This window comes from Canis lupus, unplaced genomic scaffold (genome assembly GCF_011100685.1).
Source record: "Canis lupus familiaris isolate Mischka breed German Shepherd unplaced genomic scaffold, alternate assembly UU_Cfam_GSD_1.0 chrUn_S600H762, whole genome shotgun sequence".
Lineage (NCBI taxonomy): Eukaryota > Metazoa > Chordata > Mammalia > Carnivora > Canidae > Canis > Canis lupus.
Window position 1 is genome coordinate 1 of NW_023331540.1, and position 21,594 is coordinate 21,594.

The window sequence follows — 21,594 nt, forward strand, 5'->3', positions numbered from 1 at the left end:
TGAATGTCTCTTCCACTTCTAGTTTCCTTGGCACAAGAATATGGCCCTGGGAAGTCTATGCCTCACCATCCAGCTTCTCTTGTAGCCTTCTGAGCTCATAAAATGCAAAATCTACATTGTATTTATCCTTCTATTCCTTCAAGCACTTGGTTCAATGCTTAAGGTTGTGCAGATTCCCCAAAACAATGAATCTGGGCACGTAGTAAAGAGTATCTAAGGATGTGCAGGTCTCCTTAAAATAAAAATACAATACACATCTAAGTTTTAAAAATGCCAGAGCCCAGGACATCATACACCAAATGATCTAACATTTTGTGGTCATGGTTGTTGTTTGTTCACTGACTTTTCAAAGAAGGGAACAAAGAAAAGAATACAGGAAGATTAGACTCAAGTGGCATAAAAATACCAAACGCTGAGTGGCTAATTCCTAGTAGTAGTGAGATGAAATGAAATATAAAACACCTTACTTTTACGTTGTACCTACCTCACAAATTAAGTCCTCACTGTTGTTGCACAGGTTAGGCCTATTTCTCTTAGTGACTCCCAGCCTGCTTTAATGAGTCCGAGCTCACGATGCCCAGCTGATGTTTCATCTGCTGTTTTGCTCAAACTTCCAAAAATGTGCAATTCCTTTGCTGCGGGCATCCTTTGCTCCTTAATTTTCAATCTAATTTAGGCAAACAGTTGGGGTCAGATGTAAAATAAATGTGATGAATGCAGGATGGATGCAAACTCCAAAATCTAGGAGTCCTTACTTGGAAGGTATTTTCTTTGCTCTTATTCAAAGAGAGAGAAGACATCATTCTGCAGCCTTAAGTTCATTAGGCAGACTCTCAGCTTCCATGTCCATGATTCTAGAAAAAAAGTGAAAACAAAACAATTGAGATTTAAAATAAAACTGCTGAAGAAGTAGGTGTTTGAGATACACTTTCATACTTACAAAATCAAAATATTTTTGTTAAAATCTATACAAAAGGTATTTTTATATTCTGTGCTTTCAGAAGTTAGGCTAGATTTTTATTTATGAAACTTATTTCTAATAAAATCAGGTCAAGTTACAAGTGATTAGTGTAAATGTCACATAAAATGGAAACATTTCATAGGAAAAGAGTACCTTTAGTAACTGGAGGTTTTTGTTTGTGAACAAATTTCAAAAAGGGCATATTTCATTTAGTGTTTTAAATGTTTCTTTATACTATGTTACAGTAGCAGGATAAAGAACATTAGTACGGAAGGAATGTTATAGATGGCTTATCCAATCTCTTCACTTCATGGGAGAAGAAAAAAAAGTTAATGTAATGTGGGTTTATTGTGCAAATTGTGTTGTGTGTCTCAGATCTGAATCATCAAACTGTATTACATGTATGAAAATGTGGTCACGGAGTTATGTTTCTGTAAGTTTAGTTATGCACAAATAAACTCTTGGCATCTTCTGGTTCAACATTGTGGGTGGAGAACAATCAGAAGTCTTTCCTCCTTCCCAGACACCCATTTAAAAACAACAGCCTCCAAGAAGGAACACAGAATTGGTAAGAAAATTAGAAGAAGTTCATCTCTGAACAAGAAACCCCAACAAGACTCTTCATGTAAGAAACTGAGCAGTGCAACCCATCTTCCAGAACACGTGTTTGATTATATAATGATAATCAGACTCAGAGGACAAGAAGTAGAGGCCAGAGAGTAGAAGGAGCTGGGTTATGAAGGCTGGCTAGCAGGGAGATTTCCTAGGCAGTTTGTCACGCTGCCTCCCTCATGCCTGCACAAAACAAGCACTCAAGGGCTCCCTAAGTTTCCAAGTTGAAAGAGTGCCAGGAGAAAATGAATAACCAGGCTGAGTTCTGGTATCCCAGGGTAAGGACTATCCTTATTTTATCATTCAGGAACTTTGTAATATGAAATCCAACCCTCAAAAGCTCAATCCAACAAAACCTTCTACGTCCACAAATTGCTCATCTGGACTGAATACCTGGATGGCTTTCATGTTCACTGGGGAAAGCAATGGCAAAATAGAACATCATAAAACCACAGGGGAAGAAAGTCTCACCAACCACTTTGTACAATCAACCTCATTGTCTGAAAACCCCAGGTCACTACTCAGGAAAAAGTTAGGCAGAAGGTAAGGTAAAAAACAAAACAAACGCTCTGTACATTAAAGATAAAGCTGATCTCAAAGGGAACAGATGATTTAGGAAAGATAATCTCACACACACACACACACACACACACACACACACACACACAGACCTAGCCCTCAACGGTATTCAGATCGTCTTGCATCTATTAACAAAAATTACATTTATGTGAAAAGGAAATCATGATAAACCCAGAAAGAGTACTTGCAAAATAAAAATATAAGGATGGAAATAATTCATTGGAAGAATGGAAGACTAAGTAAGGAAATTCCTAGAACATACAGCTACAAGATAAATAGATACAATTTGAGATATAAGTGATTTTGTTGCTCAATCAAAACCTTAGATCACACCAGTAAGGCTTATAAAGAAAGAAAACAAACAGGAATACATTATTTTTAAAACTATAAAGTCAGAAACACATGGTTTTAGGTCAAAAGTGCTATAAATGAATAACTCAAATCCTTGTGAAATTTCAAAATGCCAAGAATGAGATAAACTTCACAGACAGTAGAATATATAATCAGGGTAGATTATCTACAAGTGAATGAGATTAAGATTGGCCTTAGACATTTCACATATGAGTGTGGTTATATAAAATAAAGAGTATTATAAAGAACATATAAAATATCCCAGAGTTCTTAGGAAAAGTGATACAAACCCAGTCAAACTATTAATCAAGCCTGAAGGAGCAAAGCATAAACATTTCTGGCTTCATAAAATTTATGTCCTACACAGTCTCCTTGATGACATAACTTGAAGATATATTTCAGGAAAATATGAAAAAGAGAATGTCTGGGTTCCAAGAAGTGCTTGAAGTAACCCAGGAGGGAGGAATAAGTAGAAGGGAGGGAGGGAAAGAAGGAAGCAAGCAAACAACATCTGAGAAGCTATCCTGGAGGCAAAGAGTCCAAATTAGGAGTAAAAATTTATGCATCTTTAGGAAAACAACAACAATAGCAAAAAACTAAATGAGAAATGGAATGGATTCCATCAGAGTTGTAAGTAATATGACTAAAAACAAAATAAGTAATGAAGTATATGGTTTATAAGGCGTGTGCTTATTCTTACAAGACACAGCGTTGTAAGAGCCCTGGACATTCCAGAAGATGGCCCACTGCCAACAAGAAACGTACATCAGGATGACTGTAAGTTTCCCATCTGAAGTGGACTACAGGGTCGGATGCGCTTGAGGAAGAGCAGAAAGGCATCCGTGCAGGAGACGTGCTCCCACCCGCCGCTGTGAGTGATGCTGGGCACGCTCCCTGAGCCCCCGCAAGAAAGCACCCCATGTACTCTGAGGTGTAGGCAGTGTTCACGCGGCCACGGCAGTGGCAACAGCACAGCTAAGGGAGGGCACGCTGCCTGAGGTGCTCACACTACTTCCAGGAGCCCGTGAAAATGTGCTGATTTCCTTAGTATCAGAAGAAAAACAACAACAACACATATTTAGGGTCAAATGAAATGTTTTGCTTTTCCCTTCTCACATCTGCACATGAATGAATACATGGCCGAGTACATACCTTTATAGGGCTGACTGTAGGGTGTCTCCCTAAATGAGGACAGGTACCACCCAGGTGCAGCTGTGGGTCTAGGTTTTATGGACCTGTCATCTGGGGGTACACTGTCAATGTCCGATTCACAGCTTCCTCCTGGTTCTGTTTCTGCATGTTAATTTACTTTCATCAGCACTGGGTACATTCATTAAAACTAGCTCAAGGCAAGAGACAGGATCCTCCTTTTACTATTTGATTTCAGACATATTATTAAACTGTTTTCGGCTTTTGAGTATTTATACATTCCTGGATTATTACAAAGCAGAAGGATGGTTTCCTAATGTTACCAAAATTTCCCATCATCACAGCTCCAAACCACATATTGGCCACTTCATAAGAAACAAAAATCAACCCGTTGACATTGTGAGTTCAAGCCAATGCTGGGCCTTCTGTGATTCCACAGCCATGTTTTATTAATTTAAAGTGGGGGTGCCTGAAACATTTTCTGCAGACTATAACGTGGGTCGCTCCTCAGGGAAAATGCTCATCTAGAATGCTCTAGGAGTGTTCTGACTCGACACTGCAATGGACAAAGATATTTCTAAAACATGATGAAAAGTAACTATTTCGACCAGATAGCTCAAACAGGTCTTGCTAATCGAAGAGAAATGAAAGAAGAACAGAAGGACGGAACCTCAGCCTACTTATGACTCAAGACAGTTGTTTTGGCTCCCGATGCACATTCAAATCAACTTTAAAAAATGAGCTCTGAAAAACAGAGGGGCATTTCTCATAAGCTTCCTACCCTGTCACCCTGAGTTAGAAGCCACACTAGCATTTTTACAAACAAGTCTCTTGTTGACCTTAATGGGCAACAGGACACAGAAAAAAAGACTTGAAGCCACAAAGCTAGTGACACTGTACACATGGGACATATTATCCAAAAAAATTAAAAATGTGCTGGCCACGACCACCATACCTAGAACACTAGTACTGACCTGTGCCTTCCTTATGCCTTTAGCAGAAGTCTGTCCCAAATGTTCAACGTCTTCCTTAACATGCCCCATGTTCCACAAATGTCACAGATATTACTAAATCCATCTCTAAAATCAATCCTTGAAATTGACTCGTAATCATATAATAGCCATGTCGGGCCTATTTACAAATTGTAAGGTTGGATCTCACCAAGGACATAGTAAAGCTGAAATGAGACACACAAATTAATGTTAAGACTGAATTGTATTATAGGGATTTAAAAATATCTCATTCGGTTAAAAACTCCTGAAAACTAATTCCCTTCTGAACTCGTTTTCCAAATCAACTGGCCATGCTCCTCAATCAATACAGTTAAACAAGCACCACAAATCAGTACAGTTGATTTCCAAATACATGGCCCTGTAAAAATATGGTTGAATCCAACTTTTTCCCAATTTTACTGTGTATCTCCTCCAAAGAGTTAATTATTTTCTGAATTTTAGAATACTGTTCTCCATGTAAAATCACCTTTATACTGCTGCATTTTATAGAAGTTCCAGTGTGTGTTGCTAATTTCATCGAGTGACTCCCTATCTCTTTCATCATTGGCATAGTTTCAGATTATCTGGATTTTCAAACATGTGATTAGCTCCTGACTCCAGTCTTCTACGTACAGTTTAGATACAATTACGGCAAGCATTCCATATTACTTGGAAAGATCAAGGGAGTCTTTCTTGCTTATGTTTCCATTTCCTCCTCCCTCCTTCACACTGGAATATACTGGTAAAAAATTTATTTTGTAGAATCTACTTAATTATCTTTAAGTTAGTGACAGATTTAATGGTAATGCATCCTGGTCATATCATCTTATCTGAGGATCTCCAGAGTTGATCCTTCTGAAATTTACCAGTCTTAATTCTATTAATCTTAAATGTCTGAAATACACGTACAAAGAAAGACTGATGGATACAGAGATCATAAGGTTTGGTAACGTTGTTCATAATATCCAAGTTATAAATCTTCCTTTGAAATTTCTGTGGCATTTTATTTCTCTTCACTTAGTTTCCAATTTGTATTTAATTCTTTTAAAGGATGACAGTAATATGTATCCACCCAAAAGGCATTGCCAAAAAAGAAAAATGACTGTTTTCATGAGCATCTTGAGGCAGAATATTTTTTTCTTATTACAAGTTAACACCATAAAAATTTGGTGTTACTTGTACACATTTAAGTAGAGGGGAGAATATGTAATTATTCATCTGATTACTGACTTGAGTTTTCTGCTTTATATTACTACAAAGTACTGAAGTCTGTATCTTTGCAAAACAAAATGACTCCGTGAAAAGGGCACATTGCATTAGATATATTAAAATACAAAATAGTCTCGGTGGACCATGAAAAGGATTACAAATTACACTTTTAAAAGGAAAATCAGTACCTATTTGTGTTACACTGCATTCTGTATGTATCTCTGAATATATAAACATATTTTTCCTTATATTCCCACGGGAAAATGAATCGAGTTTACAGCAACAAAGAAAACTAATTACAATGCTTACCATTATATTTCCTGCACATAAGACATTATTTGACTCACGAGTGGTTAACATGAAAGCCATTCTCATACTGTTCTAGAAGCACCATGGATGGCTGTGACCACACAGTATAAAACTATAAGCCCATGTGTTCAAAGCCTGTGCATATAGAAAAGATAGGAGAAAGTGTTAACAGATTCTAAAAATGTCAAGGTCATGGATGACTTCCTGAATCTGCTCTTTTTCTGTTTTTCATTATCATGTGTGACTTTTTTTTTTTTTAATGTTTTTTCAAAAGCATTAGGTTGAGGAGTGGAGGAGATGAAGAGGCAGGCCACAGGGGATTTCTAGGACAGTGAATCTATTTGTGTGACAATATGATAGTAGATACGTGTTATTACATGTTTGTCCAAACCCACTGCATGTACAACCCCAATCATGAACCTTATGGTACACTGGGGATGCTGGGTGATCATGATGGGCCAATGTTCATCTTTAGTAAAAAATGTACTATTCTGGAAAGTGATGCCGATAATGGGGAAGACTATGTGTGAGGGAGCAGGTGCTCTATGAGAAACCTCTGTACCTCCCTCCCAATTTTGTTATAAACCTAAAACTGCCCTAAAAATTTTTTTGAAATCACCAGGAATGGTGGCTCTGAGTTCAAAGAGCATACAGTCCCATGTAGTACATCAGCATTATCTACTACTCTTCTAACTTCTGAGAGTGGTTCGCAAAACTGAGCTGTGGGACACCTGGGTGGCTCAGTGGTTGCGCATCTGCCTTCAGCTCAGGTCATGATCCTGGGGTCCTAGGATCAAGTCCCGCATCGGGCTCCCCACAGGGAGTCTGCTTCTCCCTCTGTCTGTGTCTCTGCCTCTCTGTGTCTCTCATGAATAAATAAATACAATCTTTAAAGAAAACAAAAAAATGGGCAGCCTAGGTGGCTCAGGGGTTTATTGCCACCTTCGGCCCAGGGTGTGATCCTGGAGACCTGGGATCGAGTCCTACATCAGGCTCCCTGCATGGAACCTGCTTCTCCCTCTGCCTGTATCTCTACCTCTCTGTGTCTCTCATGAATAAATAAATAAAATCTTAAAAAAAAAAACCCACAAAACTGAGGCACAGTTCTTAAAACAGCCATTATGCACGGCTGCTCTCAGTCTCTCAAAAGGAGGGAGGACACTGACCCCCGCTACCAACATTACAGTATCTCCAGCTTCTGCAAATGCAAGGGGAGAATCTGCAAATATCTCTGCAGATGCTCTGGGCTTTCAAGGCTCCTTTTTTCTGGGTTCTACATATCTGGGATCCACTATTGTATATTCACATGTTTAGAGAAATGTTATGTCAGCTGAGGATTCTCATGGGACATTTAAGTGCGATAAACATTCATTACAGTATTTTCTGGCATTTTAATCAATTAATGGGATGGATGATGTCTTTATCCATTATTTTTTATATAACATAATAACTGCTTTATTCATTTACAAAGGACAAAAACAGAAAATTAGAGAGAGATAAAAATCAGAGCAAATAAAGTTGTAAGTTTAGGCCCAATACATAAACCAAATGTGTTAAAAAGTGAAGTACCTCAGGCAGATGATAAGAAGGAAAATATCATAATTCTCTGGAAAAGGATATTCTAAGACCCATGAAGAAAACAGTAAATATCATTAATTGAGCCCATACCATATTTTAGTACTGGATGGAATATTTCATTTGTAAACCATCCCAATAACATTCCTGTTAGATACATGTGTCTATACTCATTTCCTCACAAGAAAACTCAAGTTCAAAAATCTCAGTACTTGCGAGGTCCCACGACTATACAGGGAGCAGATGGAACTCGCCCAAAAGCCTCCTTACCTATTGGCCTTATGCCTTTATCACAATGTTCTTAATTGTTCTTGAAATATTAAGCCAAATAACCTCCTCCCAAACATTTACCAAAAGGGAACTGTCTTAACAAATCAAAAGTTATATCCCGGGAAATACACATAGCAGTAAAAATTGTGAAATGCCCACAGAAGAGATTAGCAGACAAGGTTTTGGTATTCTGATCAAAAGACCATCTTTAACTCACAATTTATAATTCTGAAGCACATTTGGTATTATGGAAAATGATGCTGATCAAGAAAGCAGACTGTAACATTTCATGAAGAATATAATTTCTAACACAGACAACCTAACTCCAGGGTGGCATTTTAAAATCATTTAATAATTGTTGTGGTTTTAAACAAATATTTTATTTATTTATTCATGAGAGACACATAGAGAGAGGCAAAGACACATGCAGAGGGAGAAGCAGGGTCCCTGCAGGGAACATGATGCAAGACTCCATTCCAGGACCCCAGGATCACGACCTGAGCCATGGGCAGATGCTCAACCACTGAGCCACCCAGGTGTCCTCAAAATTTTTGTGTTTTAAGCAGATTAGAATTCTGATGTTTTGGGATGCCTGGGTGGCTCAGCGGTTGAGCATCTGCCTTTGGCTCAGAGCGTAATCCCAGAGTCCCGGGATTGAGTCTCGGGATCCAGTCCCACATCGGGCTCCCTGCAGGGAGCTTGCTTCTCCCTCTGCCTGTGACTCTGCCTGTGTGTGTGTGTGTGTATGTGTGTGTGTCTCACAAATAAATAAATAAAATCTAAAAAAAAAAAGAATTCTGATGTTTTAAAATTTAAATACCTATAGCTTTTGAAAAATAGTAGCACTGAAAAATAGTAGTGCGAGTGGGTGTAGTTTGAACTTAATGAAAATCTTTAAGGAATCTAATTAAGATGTGATTAACAAAACAGATCCATTAAGCCTGCAGTTTTATAACGGAAGAAAAAACATAAGGGCTTTAATATACCTTTGGTCATTTAACACTGCAGGAAGCATGAACCACCTTCTGCCATAACCCTGTGTTTTGGGACTGTTGCTGCAACCTCTCTGTATGAGTTTCCTTATCTGAAAAAGGGTGGGATTGGAGATCATCTCTTCACTCGCCTTCAGTGGTCATATTCTACAAGTGTATAAATCCTAGGAAGAAAACATAAAACAAGAAGCACAGTCATTGGCATGGCACTACATAGTATTAAGAGAATAGCTTTGGAGTTGTTAGTTGAGACAATCCAAAATACTGAACCTGCAAATAGCTCTGGATAAATTACATACCCCTGTACAGATTTCTAAGAGGTCTTATGAAGGTTAACAGTCTGTGATAGACAGGCAGGTTAAACCGGTCACGTTTAGGACTACATTTTCAGCCAAATACTGGCGTGTTCACATCATAGCTTCCTTCTGAGGGGACTGTCTCTGACATTTTTGAGCTCCTAGGCACACACAAAAGGGATGGGGCTCCTCATGGTTCGTGCTGGTGGACTGGCCCATGTGGTAAGAGTGATGAAAGACTCAGAAGGATCACAGCGCTGGAAAGACCACTGCACCTTGTCTGCCTGTCTCCCCCACGCCCTAATATTCTACGTCCAATACCTCACCCACAACTCAAGGTCACTGCTCTCACATGACCCACATAAGCCCATCTTCAGAATTTAGTCAGATAATTCCTGTTGTCTAACTGATACGTAAAAGGCACGTCTTTACATTCTTTTCCACTTATTATCAGACAGACTGATTAGATCCATCCATTTTATGCATACTTTAAGGTATTCACTATTATGATCCATGGCATAGATCCAAAAATATAAGAGAATGTATTTTTCTATTTGTGGATATTTGGACAGTTTCTAATTTAGGGCTGGAAATAAAAAATTCAAATGGAAAAATTCAACTTCCTGTGTATACATACTCCCTGATTTAACAGTACCAGCAAATGATGCCTCCAAAAGTTAGGCATGAAATGGAGGATGGGGTGCATTCATCCAGGATGATTTTTTTCAAGCCCTCTTTGCTATCCTGACCCCCTATTTTTGCCACTAGTAACAAATTCAAATGCTTTAAAAGAGGGGTAGTCCATTGCCTATGTTCAAGCTGCATATTAAGTATACAAATCCACTCCATGATGCTCAAACCAAGTTACACCACGTGTTTCTTTTAACTGCTCTATATGCAGCTTCATTCTCTTCTGAATACTTTAGATTCTTCGCATCTGTCACCATCACGACTTATATAGACACTTCAAAGACATCTGATACGATTTTATGTATCTGTAGACTGTGTGTAATGCTAAAATCACAGCTTCTCGGAGCATCACTGCAGCGGCCATGCACTGCTGAATTTACTGTTCCTTTCTGTTTCGGGAGAGAGCTAAGTCCTCTCCTCTTACCTGGCTAGGTCACATACAAACTGCACTATGCAGCATCTATACCTCAGAGCGAACACGAGCAGGTTCTACAGAATGGTCAAAACCAATCCGAACATCCTGATCATACTTCTGGACCTACATGAAAGAATGAACTTGACACATTTTTCCAAAGAAGCCAAGAATAAAAGTAATTTTGGAATTTGGGGTTTGTGTAGTGGCCTGGTTGTAAATTTCTTTTTAAGTGATTGAATTTCATCTTGTCTGAAAACTAAAATAACAGGAAATAACTGAGAGGCCAAGGAATGAATTTATAATACGATAACTTATTAAGCTTTACGTAAATGCTGTAAAGAGCATAATTTGATTTTTTTTAAGTGTGTCCAATAATATTTGAAAACCAAATAGGTGGATAGCCTGGGTGGCTTGGCGCTTTAGTGTCGCCTTCAACCCGGGGCCTGATTCTGGAGACCTGGGATCGAGTCCCACGTCGGGCTCCCTGCATGGAGCCTGCTTCTACCTCTGCCTGTGTCTCTGTCTCTCTCTTTCTGTATCTCTCATGAATAATAAATTAAATCTTAAAAAAAAAAAAAGAAAACCAAATAGGTATTATGGTTTAGCAGAATGAAACTGGGATAAATCTGTCTATGATAGTAGACATCATTAATTCAAAATCTGTCCCCCAATCTGCCTTCTTAGGAAAACTGATATACTGGATGTAAAATATTCCAACAAAGACCATCATTTCCAAAAATGTAAGATGATCACTACAGTCAATCTCTTTAATTCAGTTATTTATTATCTTCATTTTACCTATACTCAGGGTACCATCAGGAAAATTTCCATATTCACTTTCTTTTAGCAAATATTCTCCAAGTACACAGTATAGTATATCTCTTCCTCTGAGCTAAGAAAAGTGTATATTACAGTGAGGACAGAGATGTATAAAGTTTTAGGTTTTTTTTTTTTTTAATGAAAATACCTATAAAGATTTCATCTCTTTTCAGGTTTTCAGACAAGCACATGCTTAAGGTATTTCTGTGCTAAGACTCTGCAATCTTTTCTATATCCCTAAAAGCCTCTAACTGAGTATCTTTATGCAACAATTTGAAGTCCACATCCATCGTCTTTGTAACTGAAGGGCATGGAGACTTTTTATCTTTGCTATCACATTCACTTCTCTTATTTTCCAACTTTAGAGCCTGTTTTCTTCATGTGGGTTTCAGCTGACTTATCTACAAAGAATTTACTCTCTAAGTTATCAATCATTTCACTGCTTGAACGGTCTCTTGAACTTTTCCAAATATCAGAACAATTCAAATCATGGTGTTGGATTAATACCGACTCTCTTGTTGTGGCCATTATGAACTTTAAATCCTTTAATTTGAAAAAAAATTACATGAATTCACATGAAGTTCACATCATTTATTTCCTGATGTATGTATGTCTGAAAACCCTACGGCAAGACTCTTTTTCAAATGCCAATTATTCATATCTTTGTCGACAGCTTTATTTTTTTAGCCACTCAGAATGATAGTTTTCTAGGACTTTGAAGGTCCTCATTCCTGAAGCTGTTCAAACACAGCTGGGTGCCCATGTAACAAGGATGTAATAGGAAGCACCAAACAGTGCTGTGAATCTAATCTAGAAAACTCCCAACTTCCCTTCCAATGCTCATATATCCTGAGGCTCTTTGAGTCAACAGATCGGTGTTTTTGCCTGATTTATATTCTGAATGCTCCTGAGGGAATTAAACTCGTCTTTTCTGGTGATCCAATAGATACAGAAATGAGACCTCAGGGAATGGCCCAACATGCTGATGAAATTTTACTGAGACAGAAATATAATCTGCATAATTAGTACATATCTATACAAGCATATTTATTTAAAGGGCTGATAATTCTTAACTGTATTAGTAGGCTTTTAGTAGGCTCTTTTAGTAGGCTCCACACCCAACTTGGGGCTTGAACTCATGACCCTGAGATCAAGAATTGCATATTCCACCAACTGAGCCAGCCAGGCACCCTTATTTTTGTTTGTTTTTAATTTTTACCTTTTTAAAAAGATTTTATTTATTTATTCACGAGAGACACAGAGATAGAGAGGCAGAGACACAGGCAGAGGGAGAAGCAGGCTCCATGCAGGGAGCCTGACGTGGGACTCGATCCTGGGTCTCCAGGATCACACCCTGGGCTGAAGGCAGTGCTAAACCGCTGAGCCACCTGGGCTGCCCTTTGTTTTTTAATGATGATCCTGCTTAGACGGAAAATGTTAGATTTTTAAAAATTTTTTATTTATTTATGATAGTCACAGAGAGAGAGAGAGAGAGAGAGGCAGAGACACAGGCAGAGGGAGAAGCAGGCTCCATGCACTGAGAGCCCGGAACGTGGGAATTCGATCCCGGGTCCTCCCGGATCACGCCCTGGGCCAAAGGCAGGCGCTAAACCGCTGCGCCACCCAGGGATCCCAGATTTTTAAAAAATTAAGTGATTTCTATGTTCAATGTGGGGCTCAAACTCATGACCCCAAGATTGAGAATCACATGCTTTCCTAAGACAGGCACCCCAAATGCTGGATTTTTATTACTGCAAATGCAAAGGAGCCAGAGGCAAGTAGAATATGTTTACTGTCTACTTTTTGTTATTTCTTGCAATTTGTTACTGAAATAATTCAATGTTCTAAGGATTAACTTTGTTATTTCTTATGGAATAAATTGTAGCTGGCCAGGGCACTGGAAGATGAGAACATATCAATAGTCAGTACTTTGGCTTCAGAAGATGTTAAGAAAATTTATGGTTCCCACATTCCAGAATTTTCTTCCAGAAACAACTAAAAGCGATGTTTAAAACTAACTGATTTCAATAATTAAATATAAAAGTTGGATGGTTAGGATATTTAATACATTTATAACATGCATTTGATAGTGGGTGATTCTATAGTGCAGGTTTCATGTTTTTTCTTTACAAAATCCACGTAAAGGTTGTAGGCAAGTGTAGGGATGCCTGGGTGGCTCAGGGGTTGAGCATCTCCCTTCAGCTCAGGGCGTGATCGTGGAGTCCTGGGATCGAGTTCCACATCAGGCTCCCTGCAGGGAGCCTGCTTCTCCCTCTGCCTGTGTGTGTCTCTGCCTCTCTCTGTGTGTCTCTCATGAATAAATAAAATAAAAAAAAAAGGTTCCAGGCAAGTCTAGAAACAAAGTTTATTCCTATAATCAATGAAAGTTGTTGAGTACCAATTTGGTGTTATGCAGTGGGGATGCAAAGACTTGAAAAAAGGAGGAGTATGCTAGACCTATATGCACATCACTGCAATCTGCCAGCCATCTACCCAGGTCTATTTGCCTGCCTACCTACCTACCTACCCGGCTACCTCACTACATATGTAACAAGAGAATTACAAAGGCACAGAGGGAGGTCCCTTCTCTTTAGGGGAAGTCAGGTTAGGCTTCCTGGTCCTTAGTCAGGTTAGTGAAAAGTAGGCTTTTCCTGCAAAGGTACTTATGAACAGATATTATAGCGCCTGCAGTTAATATTATGTAATGTGGTTGTGATCATAGTCAACAAGGTATTGATTTTGCACTGCTATGTCACAATCTAGCCTAACACTTGGTATTTTATTAAAACAATTTTTTATTATCTCTCAGGATAGAGTGTGTCAGCTGGGCTCAACCAGCAGTTCTTCCTCACTGTGATATTGGCTGAAGCCACAGATATCTGAAAGAGCTTGACTGGACTGGAATATTTAAAACGGTTTAGTCATATTCCTGGCAGCCTGTCAGGGATCCTTAAAAGGCTGTCTCAGATACTCTTCCCGAGTCTCAAGGTCTCCCAGTTGTCTTGTCAGCAGGGAAGCTGGAGTTCTTACTCAGTGGCTCAGCGACTGTGGTATCACAAGGGTAAATCTTCCACACCCACCTGGGACTCAGGCATGGAGGAGCACAGCATCACGTGACCAACAGGGTCAAGGAGACAGCCCAAGGAGGAGGGGGCTATACAAGGGCACGCACACAAGATGTGGTTCAATGGGAGTTGTGTTTGGAGACTTGTAACCAGCCTCTGATACCTGGTTTCCAAAACATTCACTTCTTTTCCATGATGCCGAAGTCTCATCTCATTCTAGCATCAGGATCAGGCTTAAATTAGAAGACTGTGTCTCCTAAATCATCTCCAGGTGCGGATGGGTTTACTTGGACGTAGCTCCTCTTGCTCTAAAGACGTGTGAACCAAAGAGATGACTGACTGGCCTCTTAGATCCAAACCTACAACCTCAACACAGAGGCCATCTTAGACTCAATGGCTACTTCTAAGTGTATGTAGGCTGTGCTAGAACAATGGCCTCATGTGTCCACTGTTCTAGTCAGCTGAGAGGTTCTACCAGGTCCTATCTTAACCATTGCAGACATCTTAACATTGGCCTTACTATATCACTTTTGCTTTGATCTTTACCCTGAGGTCATATCCTTCTGCTACTGTGCTGGATTTGATCTTTTCCCCAGGATTTTAACTTCTCTGCATCCATTCGTCTTACTGTAGTGCCTTAAACATGCAGCCAGGAGGGACTAGATGACGTTTGAAGCAATTTGCATGAAGATGTCTTGTAGCAGTGCACCAACCTATTAGGTATATTTCCTATCTTCCAAAAATACAATTTTAACAATACTTGTGAATGCACAGCACACTCACATTTCTTCCCAGCATCTTAAAGCAGTTTCCTTGACACTTTTACAGCCTCCTTACATTTTCCTAGACCCTTGGTTTACTGTTGCATCTTGACCGGTTTGCCACGCATGGCCCTGGACAGAGACTTGAGTTTTTACTGATATGTCACAAACAAATGCTTCTCAACATCATTTTCCTTGTTTTTTTCTAAGGAATGTGGTGTAAACACTAAGTTGTCCCTAGCCCCTGGATTTGAAGAGGGTTGGTCTGTACTCTTCTGGGGACATGGGACATGCCATTCATAGGGTGGCCCAACATGGCTGTTTTGCCTTTTCTGTAGGGGATGGATTTACCCCAGGTAGATGCTACTCTCAGGCATCTGGTTGTTCTCTGCATTCAGCTTCACACCCTGAAGGCTTTTTACTCCCATCACAGAATCTGCTTGGTTCTCCTTCTGGCCAAGCTCAATGGCACCACTCGAGCCACTTCCACACACCTCACTGAAAATGGACAAGTGAGTGAGAACTGGAAGCTGGCCTTAGCTTTCAGTCTTCAAGGATGGGGAAGAAGATGCCCTGTAGGCTCTCTGGGTGGCCCAGCTCACTCCACAGATCTTGAACTATTTGATTTCTTTTTAATCTTCCTCTCTTCTATGTTCCCAAGATTTAGACAAGCAAGGAAAAAAAATAAAGTCGTGTTCCTGTTCCATTTTCTCATCATACTGTGTACTCTACCTGCCTTCTCATGTCTTCAATGGCACATGGATCTTCAGAAAGGGACTTTTTTCCTTGGAAAGTTTCTTCCACTCCACCCTGGGCCAAATTCTTTGTCTATCCTAATGGCACTCTGACAAGTTGAGGGTAATTATGGATCATTTAACAGGTTCAGATTTACCAACCTCTCCTTATAGAGATTGAAAGGAGAGAGGAATGAGAAGCTACATGGAAAGGCACCAAGCTAAGCTTTGCAGACACTTGGAAACGTCAGGTTACATAGCATGCTGGTCATAAATCCTCTCCTTTGTTTGAATGCTGCTGGTGTTAGAGACTAGGCTGGTTAGTGTTTGGTTTGTGTGTTTTCAGATTTTACTCTTGCTTATCTATCCCTCTTTTCCATTACAATTTATCTGTTGCAAAACCTGGGTTGTTTGAATCATAGTGTTTTCCAGAGTCTGAGTATTACTTATTGCCTACTGATGTGCTTAAACAAGTTGTTCCATTCTCTGCGTTCCCTGATAATCATCAGCTGAATTCAGGGGCTTAATCAAAATCAGATTTAATCCATTTGGCAAGACATAGTTGGAATTGAATTTTTCATCAGGACATAAATATTTCTGGCTTTGCTCTCTTTTATGCTATTAGCACTGAGTGTTCAATACCTACATCCATTAATTCATCGAGGACAAAAAATGGTGATGTTCTAGTCTGATCAATTTACTTATTCATTTATTTAACTGCAGTTACTGTAATTCTCAGCTAACATTCTGTTGCTTATATAGGAAGAGAAGATGCCTATTAGATTTTCAATGTAATCAATTGGCTAACTCTCATCTTCACAATGTGACCAACTGGTCTTATTCTTAAATGTCTTCATAAATTCATGGATTAAAGTGTATTTGGTGGGTTTTAATCCATTACAAGCTTTATCCTCTGTGAAGCTCAAACTGGCTCAGCTTTGGCCAGTGTGAGTTCTATCAAGTTGGCCACTGAGTCTTTTTGACATAACCCTACTAGATTCTGGTATATTTTTTTCCTATGATTTTTCATGATGCTCTAGTCTCATCTTCTGCATCTCCTGCCCCAGGACAAGAATCAGCCATTTCTCCAAGAAATCCAAGCTTCTGAAAACAGGAAATGATACATGAAAACCAAAGTCTGGGTCCTAGGAATGTCATTGCCACTGAATTAGTTTTTGTTTCTAAGAATTTTCAACATACTTGAAAAGTATATATGAAACTTGAGAGTTCATACTCATATTTCCAATGCAAATTTAGAAATGCAAGGTTCTTAATCTCTTCCATATCACATCTTTGTTCCACATTAAGAATCTTCACACTCATCTCCCCTCCGGTAACCCTCAGTTTATTCTCTAGAGTTAAGAGTCCGTCTCTTGGTTGGCCCCTCTCTTTTTTTTCTCTTTGCTTATTTTTTGTTTCTTAAATTCTACATATGAGTGAAATCATATGGTATTTGTCTTTCTCTGACTTATTTCACTTAGCATTACACCCTGTAGCTCCATCTACGTTGTTGCAAATGGTAAGATTTCATTTCTTTTCATGGATAAGCAATATTCCATTGTGTATATTACCACATCTTTTTCTTAAAGTTTATTTTTTTAAGTTATCTGTACCCCCCCAAAAGTTATCTGTACCCCCTACACAGAGCTCAAATTCCAAATCCCAAGATCAAGAGTCACATGCTCTCTCAACTGAGCCAGCCAGGCACTCCATACCACATTTTCTTTATCCATTTCTCAACTGATAGATACTTGGTCTGCTTCCATATCTTGGTTATTGTAAATAATGCTACTGTAAACACGGGGTGCATATATCCCTCTGAATTAGTATTCTTCTATTCTTTGGGTAGATATCTAGAAGTACCATTGCAGGATCATATGGTAGTTCTATTTTTAACTTTAAAAAAAGATTTATTTATTTGAGAGAAAGAGGGAGAGAGTGCTTGAGCATGAGTTGGTGGGGGGGGGGGAGAGGGAGAAAGCCTCCAAGTAGACTCCCCACTGAGTGTGGAGCCTGACATGAGGCTTGATCTTACAACCCATAAGATTACTATCTGAGCCAAAACCAAGTGTCAGATACTCAACTGACTAAGCCACCCAGGCACCCTATTTTTAACTTTTTGAGGAACCTCCATACTGTTTTCCAGAGTGGCTGCTGCAGTTAGCATTCATATCAACAGTGCAAGAGGGTTCCCCCTTGTCTGCATCTTCACCAACACCTGTCGTTTCCTGTGTTGCTGATTTTAGCCATTCTGACAGGTGTGAGGTGATATATCATTGTCATTTTGATTTTTATTTCCCTGATGATCAGTGAGATCAAGCATCTTTTTATGTCTCATGGCCATCTGTATGTCTTCTTTGAAAAAGTGTCTATTCACGTCTTCTGTGCATTTTTTAAACTGGATTATTTGTGGTTTGGGCATTGGGTTTTATAAATTCTTTATAGATTTTGGACACTAAATCTTTATCAGATATGTCATTGGCAAATATATTCTCCCATTACATAGGCTGCCTTTCAGTTTTGATTATTTCCTTCACTGTGCAGAAGCTTTTTAAAAAATTTTTTAAACTTTTTTCAGAAGTTTTTTTTTTTTTTAATGAAATCCCAATAGTTTATTTTTGCTTTTGTTTGCCTTATCTCAGGAGACATATATAGAAAAATGCTACTACAGCTGATGTCAGAGAAATGAATGCCTGTGCTCTCTTCTATGATCTATATGGTTCTGGATCTCACATTTAGGTCTTTAATCTATTTTGAGTTTGTTTTTGTTTTCTTTTCTCTTAATGACTCCAATGGGATGTCTCAGCAACAAGACATATTTGGTTGAATTTATTTTTATTACTCTCACTTCTATTTTGCCTGGAACTTTAATCTGAAATAACTGTTGGATTGTATGAAATTATTTTTTGATACTTATTAAAACAGTAAAGTTATTTTTTCAATTAACTTAATGCCACAAATTACATTAATAGATTTCCTAATATTGAATCATGCCAGTATTCCTAAAATAGATATTGTTTCATCATGGGGTATTACTTCTTAATATACTGCTAGCTTAAATGTTCACTTAAAGAGTTTGCATTAATATTTATGTAATTGATATGACCCATATATGCCTATAATTCTCTTATTTTCTGATCTCTGTCGTATTTTAATGTCTCAGTTAATCTACCTTTATAATATCTAATCTATATAATGTGTTCCTTCTTTTTTTCTGGTCTTGGTCAGTTTCAGTAACATAGGGATTAATTTTTCTTTTAAAGCTGAATAGCATTGAAATGTCACTGTCTTTATATCATGGGCTAAGATCACCTATGAAATAACCTTTATTTGTCACTTTGTAGGTGAGTAGAGAGAGTGAGGGCATCTTTGACACCTTTTTTTTCAATATAGACCTTGACTATCAGTCTGTTTCTTAAAATTCCACCAAGAAAAAGATCATCCTCACAAACATTCTACTGTTTTCCATATATATAACCATTTTAAAAAATATTTTTTAAATATTTTCATGTATTTATTCATGAAAGACACACACAGAGAGAGAGGCAGACACAGGCAGAGGGAGTAAAGGGCTCCATGCAAGGAGCACAATGTGGGACTCAAACCTGGGACTCTAGGATCTCACCTGGGCCAAAGGCAGGTGCTCAACCACTGAGCCACTCAGGCATCCCTATATGCCGTTTTTATTTTTATTTTTTTTTATTTTATTTTTTTTAATTTTTATTTATTTATGATAGTCACAGAGAGAGAGAGAGGCAGAGACATAGGCAGAGGGAGAAGCAGGCTCCATGCACCGGGAGCCCGACGTGGGATTCGATCCCAGGTCTCCAGGATCGCGCCCTGGGCCAAAGGCAGGCGCTAAACCGCTGCGCCACCCAGGGATCCCTATATGCCGTTTTTATATTCTTACTTATCCATTACATTTTATTCTCTCTTTCTCCTTCAATCCTTCTTTTCTCTCTTCTCTCTTTTCTTCACTTAGACTAGTATATGCAGTATTTTCTCTATAGGCCTGTGGTGTGCACCAGGCCTTCAGAAGTTAGACCCTACAAGTAACTATCAGTTGTTTCTAGACCACAAGGCCGGTTCTAAGACAGTAAATGTAAATCTTGTCTCCATCTGCAACCTTCTACTAATCCTTGGCTTATCTTAAATTGCTCCAAGAAACTCACAGGAACCAATATGAAACATTCATTAAAGCTAATATGGCCATCTCATCATGGAATAAGACAGTAAGAAACAAGCTCTCAAACCCAATGATGAGAACCAAGAAAAACAAACACTGAGCCCTCTGCAGAACGAAGGCTGTTGCAGTGAGCATTTTTTGTTTGTTGTCTGACGGATTTATTGAGACCTGACTCTGCTCTCAGAGCTCCCACACACATGGATTTGGAGTGGGTGCCAAGATGCCACCAAGCCAGCACCAGACAGTGTCCAGTCATCCACCCACACTCCAAATACAGCCCTGGATCATGAGAGTACCCAGCACAGGGACAGGTAGTGACATTATTCCTTGGGTCCATTTGCTCTTCCTCTTTCCTCTGTACCTAAATAAGTAAGTCTCTGCAACGAGTAGATTCTTAAAATACTTTATCCAGCTCACATAAAGGTCTTGAGAAGGCTAGATTTGTGTAAACTGGTCCTATTTCTGATTAGATATCCTTCCTACATCTTTGGAACTAGACTCAGGACTTGTTCTCTGGTGAGATGCTTCCAGCTTGGGCCACGTGAAGCCATACTGAGCCAAATCAAATACTGTGATCACAGGGAAACTTCATAACCTCCAAGCTCTCAAAATTAGGCCAAAATGTTTCTCACCTAAAGTGACTTTAGTTCCAGAACAGGTGGACAGTGGATAAGCCTTCGGAGTCATCTGAATCCATCCCCATAATCTCCCACTCCCTGCTTCCTGTTTTGGCTTCATGTGTTCTGTTCGCCATGCCTGTGACCTTATCTCTTAAGAGCACTAGGGTCAAATGGAACAACGATAGTATGGGCAGATTTAAGTTGTATACATTGCCAGTTTGTTCCAAGAAACTACACAGTATTTATTCGTATATCTCACCTATTTTCCTATCTTCCAACTATTCTTTTTGTTGTTAGCTATATTAATTTCTCCTTTCTTCTATTTTTAGGGTTGCCTAGTTAAATTATTGTAAGGCTTGTTTGAAATGGAAATATTAGATACTTTGAATTTTCTTCTAAGAACATTCTGAACTGGACTGTCTGCCTGTAATGGGCGGAGGCGGCTCACATTGATTTATTACTTCTCAGGAATTCAGGGAGCCTGGTGTTCAATGCTGTCATTATTAAAAATTATATAAAACAAAATAATACATTATATAAAACAAAAGTGTATTAAAACCATAGTAATACTTGCCCAAACCTACAATTCTCTTATTGTCTTATTTTTTCATTACATATTATCTCTGCCTTTGAGGTTATTGATGTCGAAGGCAGTTATGTTAGATAGTGTGGCTCCCGCTGACCTCTCTTCATTTCTGTGTGCAGTGACTACACTGGTAGCTTGGAATTGGCCATGGTGGGAGTATTTATACCACGGAAGTCAGCAAGGGCTACAAACTGGGACTTAAACTGATTATTTTGTTGATTTTCTCTGGGCTTAAGAAAATGTTGCAGAAAATTATAATAGTGCAGATTAACTATAAAAGTGTTGACTCTAAAGCCATTACACTGCGAACAGTATGCACGTGTGCACGTACATGTGTGCACACACACCTCCAAACACCATAGGGAGGAATTATCTCCCAGTATTCAAGGACTATTGCCTACTCAATTCGGCAAAGACTTACTA

General features: G+C 38.9%; 1 long non-coding RNA gene across 1 annotated transcript; it reads right to left on the reverse strand.

Annotated features, from left to right (window-relative positions):
• Positions 1-236: 236 nt before the first annotated feature.
• Positions 237-6,296, reverse strand: LOC119879309. The gene is made up of 3 exons (XR_005387455.1): positions 6,163-6,296; positions 4,627-4,829; positions 237-854 (listed from the first exon to the last, which is right to left on the reverse strand). It is a non-coding gene; the product is annotated as an uncharacterized LOC119879309 (long non-coding RNA).
• Between the last annotated feature and the right edge of the window lie 15,298 nt (positions 6,297-21,594).